The following is a 16,537-nucleotide window of genomic DNA, read 5'->3' as shown; positions in this document are numbered from 1 at the left end:
TTTATTTGTTAGTACTCCCTAAAAGGATATGGACACTGTTACTCAACCTTAAACCTCTTTCTCTTTCTCTTCTTATTATTCCAACCTAAATATATTTATTTTCTAGAACTTGTACTGTTTGATTAATTTTGAGTGTTGTGTTGATACCATGAAGCTCAGTCAGAGCAGAGACATGCTGTGCTGTCCTTTCCCAGACTAGGATATATAGGGTGGTCATTTCCCCAAGAAGAGAGCAATCTGCAACCCTAAAGCTACATTGTGATCTTCACAGGCCTCCTGCTGCCTTTGGGTACAATCTCTCACCATCAGAAAATCTCTGTGTGGGGACAGCAACACTCTCTTCTCTTTCAGTGAAGAGCTGTTGACTGGGGAAAATATAAGAGATGTAGGCAGAGAAGGAGATAGAGAGGAAGAAAACCTGGAGAGAAAGTACATGGAGAGAAAAAAATGTATAGTAATTTTATTTTTACCTGCTTTTAGAGTTATTTGTTCATGCTTTGGCAGCAGATTGCATTAGCTGAGAAACATAATTTCTTTGGGCTTTGTGAATCTAGATCTTTTAACTGTGAAAATAGAATGTCAACATTTTTAATAACCTACCACTGAGTAATCTGAAGTACAGTTTTTATTAAGTCTAGAAAGCATAATATTATCTTGTCTATTTTCATGTTCTGTAAAAGGCTCTAAAATGGCAGGATCAATTAGTTTTGATTTCCATACCAATCAGTCCAGATGGTTCCCATTATTTGCTGAAGATAGTTGCAAATTGAATTTTTCAAACCCATAATTCACATTTTGTAAAAGGTGATACTGAACTATCTTTTTGCAGAAAATCAGAGCTGAACCCTGTCTAATCTCATCTTTCTTCAGACTTGGAAACAACTTTGGAATGTACAATGTACTATTTCAGGAAAGGGGAAAAACAGCCTATGTTACATTCTTTTCAGAGAAAATGGAAAAATGTTTGCTTAGATAACGTATTAAGAGGTTTGCATGGTATCTTTTTCAAAAATATTAGAAATTATATTGGATTTTACAAAGTGTTTGTAATTTACTGTTACAGGCGTAAGCCATTTCTAGCACTTCAGGTATATCTATAGCTGAACACTATCTACTTTATTTTATATCATAGCAAAACCCTTAGAAAAAAATGTTTATAGACACTGTTAATTTAACCATCAGTACAAACGTTTTTGTAAAGAGCCTCCCACAATCAACCATACTCATATAATGTATCTGAACAGCAGTTAATAAACAGTTCTGGTTCTTTATCAGAGCATCTGAGTCTATATCTCTTCCTTATATCGTGTAGTATATCTTTGATCCATAAATAATGCAGATTTCAGCCCTCATATAATGCATAAGGTTGTGTGCATCACTTTGACCCAGGACTTGCAATATTGCAATATTTATTGTACTTTATTATACTTTCTACCATTCCTTGTGAGTAATAAGAATTGCAAAAAGATTTATATATATGTATGCATGTACACAAACTATATATAGATGTATATTATATCTTTACATATAGTATCCTTATATAGCTTTTATGTGTGTGTATATATGGTATCTTTAAAGGTACCATTTTATTCTTCTATTAAAAAGCCAGTTGAAGTTCCTATCTTTAGCTGTTTATAAGTCAGTTGGAAGTTTTGTTTTTAAATATCTGGAGGAGCTGTGTATTTTTTCCTGATCAAATAGTCAAAGCAATCAACAACCTAAGAATGCAACCTGTTAGAGTTAAATTACTGTTAAATAGCAAGATCATACCTACATGGAGACAGGTATCGTTCATTATTACTAGTATCCTTTTTCATCTGTTTTAGAAACTATCGGAGCATTAATCATATCATTTGCATAACTCAAGAGGGAGTTTGAAGCATCCTCAGGTGTCTTGCAGTACTCCAAAGAAATGGGAATTTCAAAGGCTAAAATTGTAGTTAGAATACGGCTTAGTAGTATTTGGCTTCTGATAACAAATTTATCTTTGCATGCCAATTAACTATTAGGCATTTATTCCGCTTTTACCAACATATACTTTACCAGTTCTGTGATTTTTCTTTAAGGTTTTTAACATGATTGCCAACAGAAGCAAGAATTGTGTGATTACATTGTCAGTCTCCTTTTTTCCCCTCTGATAACATTTGAATTCACTGACTAATTGCAATCCAATTTTGACAGGTGGACAAAACTTTCAAAAATAATTAAGTTCTTAGAAGCTTTGTAGAAACAAGCAGCTGAGAATAGGAGGGAGAATCTCTGAGTGCCTGGATGAAGGGAATGTCAACTGGGAGTGTGTAGCTAATGAGGCACCCACAAGCACACAGAAGTGAGAGATATAAGTGTCTCCACTCCTGGAAAAGCTTCAGCAGAATCTTGTACCTTTGTGTACACCAAAATAATTGCAATCCTGCAAGCAGGAAATCAAACTTCTTTTTTTTTTTTTTATAATACTTTGAAAAGGAGATTGAGCCATCTAGCTGTTATCATTAGAAGCATTTGGGAATCAGATACTGTTCCAATAGCTGTTTGTTTTTTTTTCTGAAAAAATCAACACCTACTACTTATTATGCCCAGAGTAGTTTTACATTTGGATGCTCCTGCTTAGAGAAGCTGTGAAGTAAATGAGATTAACTAGAACAACTAATCGAGTACCTCAGAGATTGACAGACCTCAGGCCTAATAAAAACCTTGCAATGTCAGTAGAGATAATAGGTCTGCAGCTGCTGAAGAGGCAGCTGAGTGTTAGAGGGAAAGAGAAAAAAAAAATATTAAGAGAAAATCTAAATATCTTGACCATAAACTACTGGGTCAATGTCATGCCATCAGGTACCTGTGCCTGGAGAATAATTGATGACAGAGAACTTCTTAGCAAATTAAAAATATTTACATGGAAATGATAAGTAATATGAAAAATATGCAGCTGCGTGTAGGGCAGATAGAAATGACCTTGTTTTGCAAGACTTTACTTTTCTCTAATTGTCATATGATAATCACAGTAGCAATGAGCTACATACCAGTTTTATTTTGATACTATTGAATTAGGGTCATCCTTATAATAGCAACTCATTTGAAGCAAAATACCCCAGAAAAATACCAGAAAACCATGAACCAAAAATATTAAAAAATTCCTGTCTCTCATTATAACTCTGCTGTAGCTGACACCTGCAGAGCTTCATGGCTCAGAGGTCACCAGGAGAAGAGCAGCCTGCAACCACCAGTGGCCATCAATTTATGTATCACAGTGTAAAAAGTCACTGCAGATACCATCTGAACCAGGCAGAGTCACCCTTAAAGGACTTTCATTCTCCAAGGCAATTTCTTTTCACATTTTTGGTGGATTCCTCTTTGATCCATATCCTTTAAAGCACAAAGGTACAAAGTGTCCCATTCTGTAACTTTTACAGTGCCCTTATATTTTTTTATTTAGTTCCTAAAGATTGTTTCCCCTCCATTTCATTTGAAAACAACACTTTACTTGAAAGCTAATGGATGTTCAGGGTAATGAATATTCTTTATATTTTACTTATGCAAATCACAAGCAGGAGAATGCTTATAATAAATCAACAGCTTTTGAAGCAGACATGAGCAGGACTTGCCTGCCACCACATTCCTGGTTTAAAATCAGCTAAACTGTGCCCTAGAGCTGCAGTGGTTTCTGGGGCTGAGCTGTATGGAATGCAACCTTACTTACATCACAACGGATGTTCCCAAGTGTAGGCATGCTCCTACAGCAGCTGAAGCACAATCACAGCTTGTGGACCACTTCATTAAAAAGGGTCTTTGGAGAACCACTGAAATTATGGTCCATATGCTAGAGTGCCTACCTGTCGGTGACATGTCACAGGGCTTTGACTTGGTTTAAAGAGAGGTGAATTAATGTGTTTAGGTACAAACTTATGGCACAGTGAATTACAGAACACCTTCTATCTCCAGAAAATTTATCTTCTGATCATGGGCTGGTGTAGATGACACACTATCTCATTTTTAGTATAAGATTCCCTCTTACAACTCATAGTCAGCTGTAGGAGAGAGGTGTGGGCTGAGGAATATAGGAAAGGGAAGCAGTTGAAGGTGCCTGTGTGTGATGTTTGGGGTGACCAGTGTTTCCTGCCATGCACCATGCATGGCTGGGCTCTTCCACCTTCGTTAGGACAGAAGGAGAGGAACACATTCTTTCTCGGACATTTCTACTGATGATTTTTCACTAGAAGTCTTTGGTTTCTTTCTCCAAAGTCTCTGGGAGGACTGACCCTTGCATTGATAAGATAAATGTTTATTACATCACAGGATGGGCAGGGCCTCTTTTCAAGCCATTACTGAGCAACTGGTCAAGCTTTTCACAGGTTGTCACAACTAGACATGTAAAGCTGCAAAGCTCTGAAGGATCTCCGCCTGTACACCTACATGTGAGATAGAGCAAGGAAAAGGAAAGAGGGAAGAGGGAAGGGAAAAAAACAGTGAATTACAGAAGTGACACCAATAATCTGTTTTTATTGCTGATGTGACTCATTGTCTCTTCAACATCATTTTGAGGTAAAGTTATTTCTCACAGAAGGTGAGAAGTAACTGGGGGGGTTGCTGTGTGGGAAGCGGTCCCGAGGTTCATGCACTGAGGCACCCTGTCCCCCTGTATGTGTTTCTGTGTATTCTACTATTTATACGCTCTTTCCATATCAACAGTACCAGCATTCCATATTTCATTATTCAAAAGAGCTAATGGCCATATATGTGCATACAAGTGCATATACACATACAGACATGTAAACATATATATAGATGTATGGTATATCTTGTTTCCATTTTGTAATTTTAAGTGATCTGGTAGGTCTGTAGTTCAATAAAGATGGATCTTTAGCATAGAAACTAAATGTATTCCAACACAGTTGAGATTGTATCTTCTCTATGCAGAGCTCATGTCTCAGAATATGGAAAGAAAATTTGAGAAAACTTTAAATCGCTCTTAAAAGCACAATAAAATGTTAGAAGTATAACTTCATCATAAATATTTTACAGCAGAGCCATATAAGTTCACAGTATTCACATTATAGCTTTTAATTTATTCACTTTCTGTATGAGGCACTCTATACATGATCTCTCTTTATTGTAAGTTCACAGATGAATGGAATTAATTTTATCCTCACATATTGCAGTTTTAACATAAATATTTGTTCCCATTTGTACCACCTGTCCTTGAATACTGCTGAGGAAGAGAATAATCGAAAGTGTAACTTTTACCTCTACTTTATCAGGATATTATAAATGAATATAAAGGTGCATATTAGTGCATGATCTTCAGTAAGTTCATTTTCATAACCCACAATGTTAGAAAGGAGTTTAGGTGAATGAAACCTGTAAAAACGACAACCTATTCCCCAGTTTTATATAATGAAAATTACCTTTAATATGTCATAAAAGCTCTTCAGAGCTTTTTGACCTGATCACTTTCAAAGAAACACAAATCTTTGGCTCTGTATAGAAAATGATATGGATCTGACTCATTAGAACAGGAAATTAAGAAAGAAGAAAACATTGTTGTCTTCTATGCTGAAGTCATAGAATCACGGAATAGTTTGGGTTGGAACATTCAAAGGTCATCTAGTCCAACACCCCTGCAATGGGCAGGGCTGTCTCCAACTAGATTGGATTGCTCAGAGCCCCATCCAACCTGACCATGACTCTTTCCAGGTATGGGGTATCTAGCTCTTCTCTGGGAAATCTGGTCCAGTGTTTCACCACCCTCATTGTAAAAAAAATCCTTTTTACATCTAATTTAAATCTACCCTCTTTTCATTTAAACCATTACCAGTTGTCTTATCCCAACAGACCCTGTTAAAAAGTCTGTCCACATCTTTCTGAGAACTTCATTTAAGTATTGAAAGAACAACAGAAGAACTCAACATAATGTGCGCATGAATAGGAAATGAAAGGCACAATCAGACTCCTAAATTGTATTATGTATTCTATAGTCTTTTACAAGCTATTCCATAGCATTTTGGCATGAATAGGTGTTAAACAAATGTTTAACTGCCTCACCAAAGCAACAATAAAATTATGCTACATTGTGAGCATAATTCACTGTACATTTTCTGAAAAGAGGAATCAATCACCCCAGCAAACTGAATGTGCCAATTGGTTTAGCAGTTACACATCCCTGTGGCCAAGGCAATTAATGCAATACAAAATGAAGGTCTAATAGACAAATATAGTAAGTTTTTCAGTGTGCAGATATTGAAATTTTTTTTCCCAATAAACACACAAGAAGAAAAGGGATTTAAATTCTGATTAACTATTTTATAATTCCATTTTCAAATACCAGAGTTATCACAATGTATGCAGTGATATTACAATGGATAGGTACCTAGTCAACTCACTTGTGAATTTTTGGTTCAAAATTGATGAGTGCATGTTATTCTGTAAGTGGAATGGGGTCAAGCACAATATGCTCTGCTTGAAAGACTAGGTGAAACCCACACCTGTTCTTACAAGCTGGAAATAAAACTGATATAAGCTGCGGTCCTTGAACAGCTCGGTTTCAAAAGTCAGAAAACTGGGATCATTCTCTGCAAACTTTGGAATTTGTGTTCTCCACTGTCAGACCAACTTTGACCTTTAAAGGACTAAAAAACTCCTGTCTCTCAAAAAATAATAAGACTTCTGATGCCCAAACAGCTCCAATCCTTACTAGAGCTAATGGAGCAAATATTAGCTCATGGATGTAATCTATCACTGATTTGCTTCTGATATATACTCTGAGATGAAAGTTAATTATACCATAGTGGGTCCATATGGGTAGAATGAGAGTGAGCAAGTTTTAAAGTGTTTATCAGCACTGAAAAGTCAGAGAAGGAAAAATACAAACTTGCTGCTAAGTTGTTTGATATGCACCTTCACAGGATTTACCCCCTCAGTGATTTGCCCCATAACAAGTGAAATTGATATTTTGACCAGTACTATTTCAAAGACTATACTTACTTTGCTTGTAATACATATTCATATTACAAAATGCAATCTCTTTAGCTGTTTCTACAAATCCTATGGAGAACTTAACCCTTCATTATATACAACTCAATAAAGTGGTTTTGGCCACCCAAAGCTTTGTAGGTATCAACTTAGCTGGTCAGTACCTGGCCACTCTGAATTGCTTTGCCACCAGAACTTAAGTATTTTAACCCTGTCAGAGACAAAGGCCAACTGGTATCTTCAGTTGCCCAGTCTCCTTGAATTGCTCTTTAAATAGGGTCAATGCTACTGACCCTCATGCAGGCTGTAAAAGGGTGGCTTTGTGCCTGATTGCTGATTCCCGTCACAATTTTGGATGAAGTTCATTAAATATGTACAGGAAAAAAACAAGCTCCATTATTGCTGTTTATCCTCCTTGTAGAGCTTCTATGTAGTAATTCTGTAAGAAGGACAAACTGTACATACAGATAAAGCACGAGGACTTGTGTACATAATAAAGCGTACCAAAGAATTTAATTCAATCAATATAAACACCAGTAGAGAAAATCATCTCCGACTCAACTGTTCAGTGAGAAAGGGTAAGATAATGCTAAGAAAACATTATTATCATCTGGCCTTCTTTAAAAAATCACTTTGTATGTTGAAATTCTCATCAGATAAAGGCCAGTTTATTTGGTTAGGAAAGTTGCTTTCAAAGTAAGGAACAATATTACATTATTTGCATTCAAACAGCAGAGCAATTGTCTTTCATATGAGCATAGCCTTTTTTAATATAGAAAAGTACAATAGTTCATTACAAAACAGCAGCAGCGTAAGGAATTATGGCTCCTGTTGTATTGCGTACAGTAAGTGGATGGTTAATTTTTTCAGAAGTTAATTTAGGTCCTTGATTTTTTGTTGATGCTCTGAAAGTAGAATATAACTTTCTTCAAAATAGGATTTCATTTTTGTTTGTGATCTCTGAGCAGCAACAGCCTTTATTTTTTCTAAACAAAAATCATGACTACCCTATCCAATTTAATTTTTCCCTGTTTCTGTGAATGGCTTAGAATTTGTAAAATGCATTTCTCTCACTGAAAACAATTACTTTATAAAAATGGTTTCAAATGGGTACTCAGGTAGCTGATAAAACAAAATGGATTAGTAAATCAAAGGAAAATATGACTTGAAGTAAAGAGGATAGTAATTTTCTTCCTACTTAACTCAGAATTCACTGAAAAGGGACACTTGCAGCTTCATGCAACATTTTGAATATGAGTAGTGCTGTGATGGTATCTTTAAAGTGAAATAATTACATTTTAAGTATTGAAAACCTGAACGGAAGTATGCAAGCCTTAGTCTGGAGAAGGACAAAAGGGGTTGAAAGGAGAAAACCACATTATATTATTACGCACTGTCACAGACACCATTCTGACTGGAAAGCAATATAGTCTAACAAATTAGGTCTGAGGCATGGAATGAGAAAACCTGTTTTCTATTCTTGGCACTGCTGATGACTAATGGAGTGACCCTAGTGAGTCATTTCAAGTCACTGTTTCTCTCTTTTCAGGACTGGATTGAAAACAGTTCTGGGGAGGGAATGCCTTTTTTTTCTTTCTTTTTTTTTTTTTTTTCCCCTTTTTTTTTTTTTTTTTTTTTTTAGGTTTTTTTTTCCCCTTTTTTTGTCTTTTTTCTTTTTTTTTCTTTTTCTTTCAGGGTCTATATAGTGCCAAAACACTGGGTCTTCTAAAACTGTGATAATATAAATGTTCTTAGAGAAATGCTTCACTGAAACTTGAGGTGACCTGAACCAGATATTTCTGGAGCATCAAAAAGAGTATGAAAAAATCTCTTTCCTTGTTTCATTGTGCGTTCTTATAAGATGATATTCTTGACTTCATATAGAGGAGCAAAAATTCAGTCTTTAAAATATCTCAGTTAAGGCTGCCTTCCAGTATTTCTCTGCAATTTTACACCCCAGAGTATTTCAATCATCCAGACTTTTAGGTCTTTAATTACACAATGTCACTGAAGTGAACTTTTGAACCTAAGAGAGATGTTTTAAAAAAAATTGAAGTAGCTTTTATGTACAATATTCCTGTGCTGAATTCACAGCATTTTCATGATTTTTCAGATTATTAAACACTGACTTCAAAAACTATTTCTTCAAAGACTTGTCTGTCTTCAGAAATAATGAGAGGCATTTCTCACTTTAGAAACATTCCCTCTCTGACTATAAGCACACACAAAATTTAACTTTAAACAGTGTAAGGGTTTGGCTGCCTGAAGTTTGCATATAACCATGACAGGAAAAAAAAGTGATGCTTATCTCCTTTGATAGCATTGCTACTGCTCTGTAAGTAGCTGGAACTTGTTAAAGTGTCCCTGACCAGAGGACAAGGAGAAAATAAAAGCCTTTAATCATCTCAAAGTTGAGGTTAGCCACATATAGCAGTGAATTCAGGGCAAGAGGACTACCATTAGCAAAACCAGTTGTTTCTAAAGGTCAAAAAGTAAAATTTTTGGAAACCCATATATTTTTCATCTTGCTGATTTTTTGGGGGAAAAAAATGAAAGTTGGTGGACTTCTTTTTCTCTAGATTTAACAGTCACACAAAGCTATAAAATCTCTGCAGGAGTATGTTGAAACTCTCCTCAATCCTTGCAAAACTCAGGAGACTTACTAAGCTTCTCCCTGAAACCCTGTATGCTTGCTCAGGAATCTGATAACCCACAATCCTTACAAAACCTTTACAAAGATCTTTGGGAACTTCTTAAACATCCACCCCCTCCTGAGATCCTGTGGAGAAGATAGCTGATGATCTCACACCCCTAGTGGGTCAGGAGTTCTATCAATGCATCTTTTCTCCATTCATAAAAGTTTTCCTAGTTTTACTAAGTTACATTTCTAACTGTGGTAAGCTGCTGGGAATGTTCATGTATTGTTTGATTAAACTCACCGTTTTTTAGCAGTCAAAAAATGCCTCCTTTTTGTACAGCTCAAAATGATAATTTGAAAAACTAAAACAAAAGGACTGTACTAAACTCATTTACTGTCTATCAAACTTTAAGACCATAGGGATAATGATGTCAGGCTTACCTAAATAGATGAAACTGTGACAATGTTTTTCCAGAAATTATTGTTGCCAGAAATTAGTGTTTTGAATAGACTCACAAGATCTGTCATTAAGTCTTATCTATTACCAGCTGTTTATAATTTAAACTTAAGGCTGAACCAGCTGTTCAAGGCTCCATTTGTAATCAGTGGGAATATATGCAATCAGTGGGGATATATGCAGGAGAGTCAATGAAATTAAAAGATGACCAAAGGGACATTCCATACTCTATGACCTCGTGCTAAGTATATAAACCAGGAGGGGAAGAAGGAGAAATGTTTGGAGTGATGGTGTTTGTCTTCCCGGGTAACCAGTATGTAAGATGGGGCCCTGCTTTCCTGGAGATGGCTGAACACCTGCCTGCCAATGGGAAGCAGTGAATTAATTCCTTGTTTTGCTTTGCATGTGAGCACAGCTTTTGCTCTCCCTATTAAACTGTCTTTACCTTAACCCACTAGTTTTCTGGCTTTTACCCTTCTGATTCTCTCCTGGATCCTGCTGCTCAAGGAGTGGGTGGGCAACTGGGTGGGGTTAAATCACAACACTGATACATATCTATTATCCATTTGAGTGAATTAAAGTTGTATTTTCCATCAATAAACTCAAGAACCATCTTATACTTGAAATTCACCCATGAGAAAAGGTATCAAGACTTTTGTGTCTTAATGATATCTCAAATATCAAGGAGTTAGTGCAAATATTTTTGATTCATAGTAATTTTAAGGGTGTTATCAAAGGTATTAATTTAACAGTCTTTATTCAATTATTTAATCTTTACCACACGCACGGCAGCTTGAGTCTATGAATGCTGTAAATTAAATCTTTTTCCATGCTCTTATGTTTTGCATCAGATTAAAAATAGATCTTTTTCATCTATAGTAAATATCTCTATATTTAGATTGCCATGATCTCAGAATCACTTTTAAATTGCAGTCAAATCAAGTACAAAAGTCCTAATACAAATCATGCTTTACTTTGTTTCTTATAACAAAAAATACAAAGACATCCATTCTTATTTTTTTCTTTCTCCCTCTCACATAATCAGCCATACACAAGGCTGACTAGCTATTCTGATTCCGTGCTTTTCAGCTCGTTTCTACCATTACTTAACAGCCTTTCCTTTTGGAGAAAAACAGCTGTGGAGAGTAAGCAAATTTAGCAGTTCAGTCCTTCAAACAAAATAAAGCAGATTTCTTCATGCAGAGGTACAGAATATATGACATTGCATGTTTTCCCATCTGGTGACTTATGAAAAAAAGTCCTTCTGCTTTACAATCAAGATTTGATTAATGCATTTATCTTGATTTTTAAATGCATGCAGGTTACAGAGATCTGAAACAAAAATAATGTTAAGTAATTGGCATTTGATGTCTTCTAAAATATTCCTAAATTTCTTTTTTACTTGCAATGTTTGCCCAGGCTTTTATATCTGTTTTTTTTGGCTCCGTTTCAGTCACATGAGCCTCCAGATACAGTTCTGACAGACATGCCAGTATGATAACTGTACAGCTATGTGATGTATAGTTTCTCAAAATAGTTTTTTTTCAATTTGAGCTGTCTTTTATTCCCTTGAAAAATCTGTCCTGAGTAAATAAATGTGTGTTATTAGAAAGAATGAGATCTTGTGTTTTGTTTTAAGTTCTGTTTTCAGTTTGGTATTTGTCATACTGTGCCCAAAATATTCTTTTTTGCCTATGTTCTACTTATATTTTCACAGGAAGGCTTTTGACAGCACCATTTATAATAATAGGAAAAGAGCTAAACAAATAGGATAAACCTCCACAGGTCAGTGAACAATTCTTATGTTTCTCTAGTACATCCACCATTTTAGAGAGATTGAAACAGAGGAAAAGTTCTTTCCAAAACAAATGTGTACATTTTTCAAGTGAGACTTTCACTGAGAGCTCTGTATCTTCAGCACTTTAGAGTTACATGGGAATGGGAAATATATATTTTTTTCCAAAGTGTAATTTAATATCTCTAGCCCTGCATTTCAAAATAAGGGCAGATAAGTAGACTCATAAAGAACTCATGGAGCTGAAAAGTAGAATCAACTGTCTGGAGTGTTGGTATCCTTGCAGAGTGCAGATCTATAGAGAGGCTGAGCGAAACAGCAATTATGTATTTTCAGACAGGTAGTTTAGTGTACCCCAGTCCAGAAAAGCCCTGTGTTTCTACAGTTTTCTGAGTGTATGCTCACCTGTTATGTCTCACCTTCTGACTCTGCAAAGATGGTTTCTGTGTTTTCTGTTGATACTTCTGATATCTACCCTGATTTTTTTTTTAATGTCTGAATTGCACCCATATCATTCTACAAACTTCTTAAAAACTGCTTCTTTCCAGAGCTTCACTGGAGATTTCTGCTTCTTTTTGTTTTGCTGCAAATTGGTTAATTTCTTAAACATGATGTTTGTTAGGAACTCCCCAGTAGAAATTTATTTTAACTCTGGTTCCCTCTCTTGCTAATTTTGATTTTGTTTCCTTGTTGCCTCGTACTTCACTAATTTTAGATTAGGTATTGCTCTTTCTACATTTCCTCTCAGTGTGGTCATGGCAGAGTTCCAGCGCTGCTCTTCCATTTGGGGCCAGGGCACTAAGGGAAAGCAAGAGGGCCTTCTTACTGTGCTAGGTACCAAATTAACTCAGCCCCCAAGCACATTGGAGAGCTTTCGAGGTTTACTAGCTACAGAGTCATTTATAGGATTATTTATATTACTTTAAGTGGGCCTAACTGTGTCTGATTTGTTTGACTTTGTGGTTATATGCCAGAGAGTTCAGCAGCAGCTGTGAGGTCCTTGTGACACTGCTGGTCTGGTGGGCTGAAGTCTGAGAGGAGTGGTGAGTCCTTCTGCTCTGCTTAGCTCTCCCCCACAGGGATAGCAGGGAGTAGAGTGAGCTGGGAAGAGGAATGCCCCCTGTCTACCCAGATGTGCAGTCAGGGCAAGGCCACATGACATAGAGAGCTTTGATGTACAAAGGAGTGATCTGGTGATTAACTATTAAATAGAAGCTGTAAGAAATCTATCAGGGATTTTGCTACAATTAATTTGTTCCAAATTTGCTTTTCAGAAATTGCTTGTAAGAGGTTGTTATCTGCAAATAATATATGCTTGTCTGTTTGAATCTGATACGTGAAACCATATACCAGTTTACTCCTTGGTAAATTAATGATACTGCCCTTTATATTTTTTCTTATTAATAATAACAATGTGTTCTGATCCAAGATACTGTTTCTCAGATAAAGCTAGAGACTAGTGCTAAAATGAGTAAGATAACATTCTATACACTCAAGAAAACCTTATATTCCATCCAAATAGAGCATTTATCAAATTGGTAATTCTATTTTGCAGCTAAAAAAAAATAACTAAAAAGCAGCCTTGCAAGTGCATAACATTAGCTTCTCATTCAGCAATTGCAAAATTAAATGCAGTGATACATCCTCTTTTCTCTACCCTAACCCCAAAGATGGAGAAAGACTCAGCCCTGTTTTCTCCATGGCTCTGAAAAGACCAGCTTTTTCTAGTAATTTCTTTTTCATCCAATTCATTCTATTATTTATTTCAAGTTCCACTGGCTGACAATTTCAGACTGATGGATATGCTAATCCTGGTCTTTGTCAAACCTTCTCTGGACTTTAAGACCTCCCTCTTGCTTGGCTAAAGCATATTGAATTAAACATAGGTGCCTTGGTTTTAATACTTACAAGAGTTTCGTACAGACTACAGAATCAAGTACTGTGTTGAGTAGCACAGTTTATTCATTAATATTTTAGAAAGACTTGAACAGGGGAAGGAGTCAAATATTGAAGAAAAAATGTTGAGGTGCAGCTACTTAAATACTTGATGGTAATAAAAAAATCTCACACACTATAGCAGAACTAAAAAAAAGGTTACCATAATGTAACATTCAGTTTACTTTATATATAGAAAGAGAAAACGATTCCTTCATAATATATGCCATGATATAATGTAATATATGTCTAACCTGATTTTAAGCGTATATTGCAATGTATGTTTCTATTTCCATGTGAATCTAGAGAGAAAACCTTGTTAAGATGTAGCTGTACTCTCAGGCTTGGTCATGTGATTATTTCTTTTCTGGGAAAACCAAGGCATGTGAGTAACATAGAAGCCCTAAGAAGTTGGACACGACCAGGGCTCAGAAGCATACACAGAAAAGGTTGGAAGATTTTCTTGGTCTTTCAAAGTGAAAAGTCTATTGCATGTCCTTTTTCTTTTTTAGCAATGATTGATTTGGGACCAGATCCACAATCCTCTAAATCAGCTCAGTACATTAGGACTGATTTCAACCCCCTTTGAATATTTTACTGATGTTGCCTGAGTTAATCTCACCCAAGTCACACAGGTAGTGATGCATTGAAATGGACAATTTAGAAGAATGCCTTTAATAAACAGTGTATAGTAAAGGGAGTATCAGTACATGTATTTATATGACAATTCAACTAATGTTCTTGTCTTGAACTAAAAGGAAAACTTGACAGAATAATTAAACGGAGTCACTACCAATAACCTTGTAGATATGCAGGAAAATCTCAAGACTTCAATGTCCTTACTCTACTGGAAAACGTTTGGTACCAGTGGTTGATAGCCCAAGATATTATATAGGAAGTACTTTATCTGCTTAACGTATTTGGATTATTCATTATTTGCTTTGTTTTAGTATTTTTAGGCTGTGATGGTTTGGTGTTAGGCCTTCTTTAGCCTAACCAGATCAAAACAAGGAAGTGCCATATCCCAGTATTCCATTCTATTTTTTATATAAGAAAAAGTAAAAATAAGAAGGAGAGGGGAGTTTCTTCCCTCTTCTCTTCCGTTGGACTTGAAGACAGCAGGTCTCTGTGGCCAGTCCTGCTCGTGTGTGGGTGAGGCCTGGTCAGGCCTGTGAGGCCTGTTATTTTGCCGACTCGGGAGGGGAGGTCCAATGGCACAGTTCTACTTTCTTAAGGAAAGTATCAAGATTCTTTTGTTTGTTAGCTCTCTATTAACTGTGTATATCTGCTTTTCTGTTTTAGTTTTGGGGTGTTGGGGTTCTCTTTTCTCGTATGTATATAGTTCTGTAATTTTATGTATATATATATATATATATTGCTTTGGTTCAATCTATTTCAGGTTTTTTGGTTTTATTTTTTTCCTCTTTTCCCCTCTCCTTCAAAAGGTGGGGGAGAGGGAAAAACGTTCAGTGTGGTTCGGTGACTTGGCAGGGAGCCAACTCCAAATGGCTACAATAGGCTTATATCATGTTTATACATTAGAGAAACTAGCTTGGACCTAGTGTTGAGTGACAACAGGTTTTGGACAATACATTGAGAAATGTAGTGCACCTTCTCTGTGGTATACCCTGAAACTCCTTTGGGTTTTTTCTTCTAAAATCTCCTCATTAGCCCACATGGGAATTTAGAAAAATTACATTCATGGCCTTTAAAATTTAATCTCCTTTGGTTCCCTGCCAATACCTTTATTATGACTTATTTCACTGTGGTTTTCCCTTTCTTTTGTTAAATCTCAAAAAGGTACACTGACTCTCCATGGCATATATTATATATATAGGATATAAGCATGTGAGCTCATTTTGGGGTTTCATTTAGGCACTGGGACTTGCAGAGCAATTTCAAATTTGTAACATTGCTTGTAAAGTTGTCGTGGTTTGAGAGCCCCAAAATCCAAATCCCGAGTCCAAGCCCCCCTCCCACATCTCAACCCAGTGTGAGATGGGTTTTCCAGACACAGCACAAAACTCAATATGGGGGGAAGGGAATTATATTACAATCGCTGTACAAATAAATATTACAATACATCATATACATAATCTTAACTATCTCTCCTATGATAAATCATTATTTGCAATGGATCAAATCTCCTCTCCCTCCAAATAAAAGTCCAGGAGGGAAGAAGGAAGAGATCCTTTCCACTCTCAGAGCAGAAGTCTCTCTAGGGTAGCAGTCTCTCTCTCTCTCTTCCATGCAGCAGCTGTAGCTGGACCTCTTATTGTTACACACGAGGGGGTCTCCAAGCCCCTCTCAGCCCTTTGACTCCAAGTGAGGGTCTTTCTCTTCTGTGGGCTGTGTTCACTGGGACAAAGGTCGCTTCACCACGGAGTCTTCGTGACAGTCCCTATCCTCAGGGGATTCAAGCTCCCTTGCAGAGTTCCAGTGCTCTGTCTCAAAACTGCTAGCTTGGCAGCAGCAGCTGGGGGGTAAAGCCCTCCTCTGCATTCCATTCGGCCGTCCCAGTCCAGCTCCAGGACGCCTGAACTTCTCAGCTCTCTCTCTGCAGTGCATGCTGCACCCCAAGATTCCTCTCAAGCAGGAATCCACTACCTCTCCTCTCTAGGAGGGGTCTCCAAGGGGTTTTGGGGAGTTTGTCTTAGTTCTTGCCCCAAAACTCTGTCCATAGAGATTAGTCATGCTCTGTGCCAGCTCTCTTGTTTTGCTGCTCCTTATCTTCTTCTGTCTCTCTGCC

The 16,537-nt window shown here is 36.7% G+C and overlaps 1 long non-coding RNA gene across 2 annotated transcripts in view; it reads left to right on the top strand.

Annotated features, from left to right (window-relative positions):
* Positions 1 to 11,153: 11,153 nt before the first annotated feature.
* Positions 11,154 to 16,537, top strand: part of LOC108492111 — a 7,377-nt gene continuing 1,993 nt past the window's right edge. Inside the window, exons 1-4 of one of the 2 annotated variants that reach the window (XR_001873023.1) lie at positions 11,154 to 11,263; positions 11,776 to 11,843; positions 12,828 to 12,896; positions 14,170 to 14,237. This is a non-coding gene — a long non-coding RNA (uncharacterized LOC108492111). The remainder of the gene's footprint in view (positions 11,264 to 11,775; positions 11,844 to 12,827; positions 12,897 to 14,169; positions 14,238 to 16,537) is intronic. The other variant, XR_001873008.1, reaches the window with a different exon arrangement.

Source organism: Lepidothrix coronata, unplaced genomic scaffold (assembly GCF_001604755.1).
Source record: "Lepidothrix coronata isolate B3197 unplaced genomic scaffold, Lepidothrix_coronata-1.0 Scaffold0, whole genome shotgun sequence".
Classification (NCBI taxonomy): domain Eukaryota; kingdom Metazoa; phylum Chordata; class Aves; order Passeriformes; family Pipridae; genus Lepidothrix; species Lepidothrix coronata.
The sequence above is the reverse complement of the archived record's forward strand: the minus strand, read 5'-3'. Positions and strand labels throughout refer to the sequence as shown.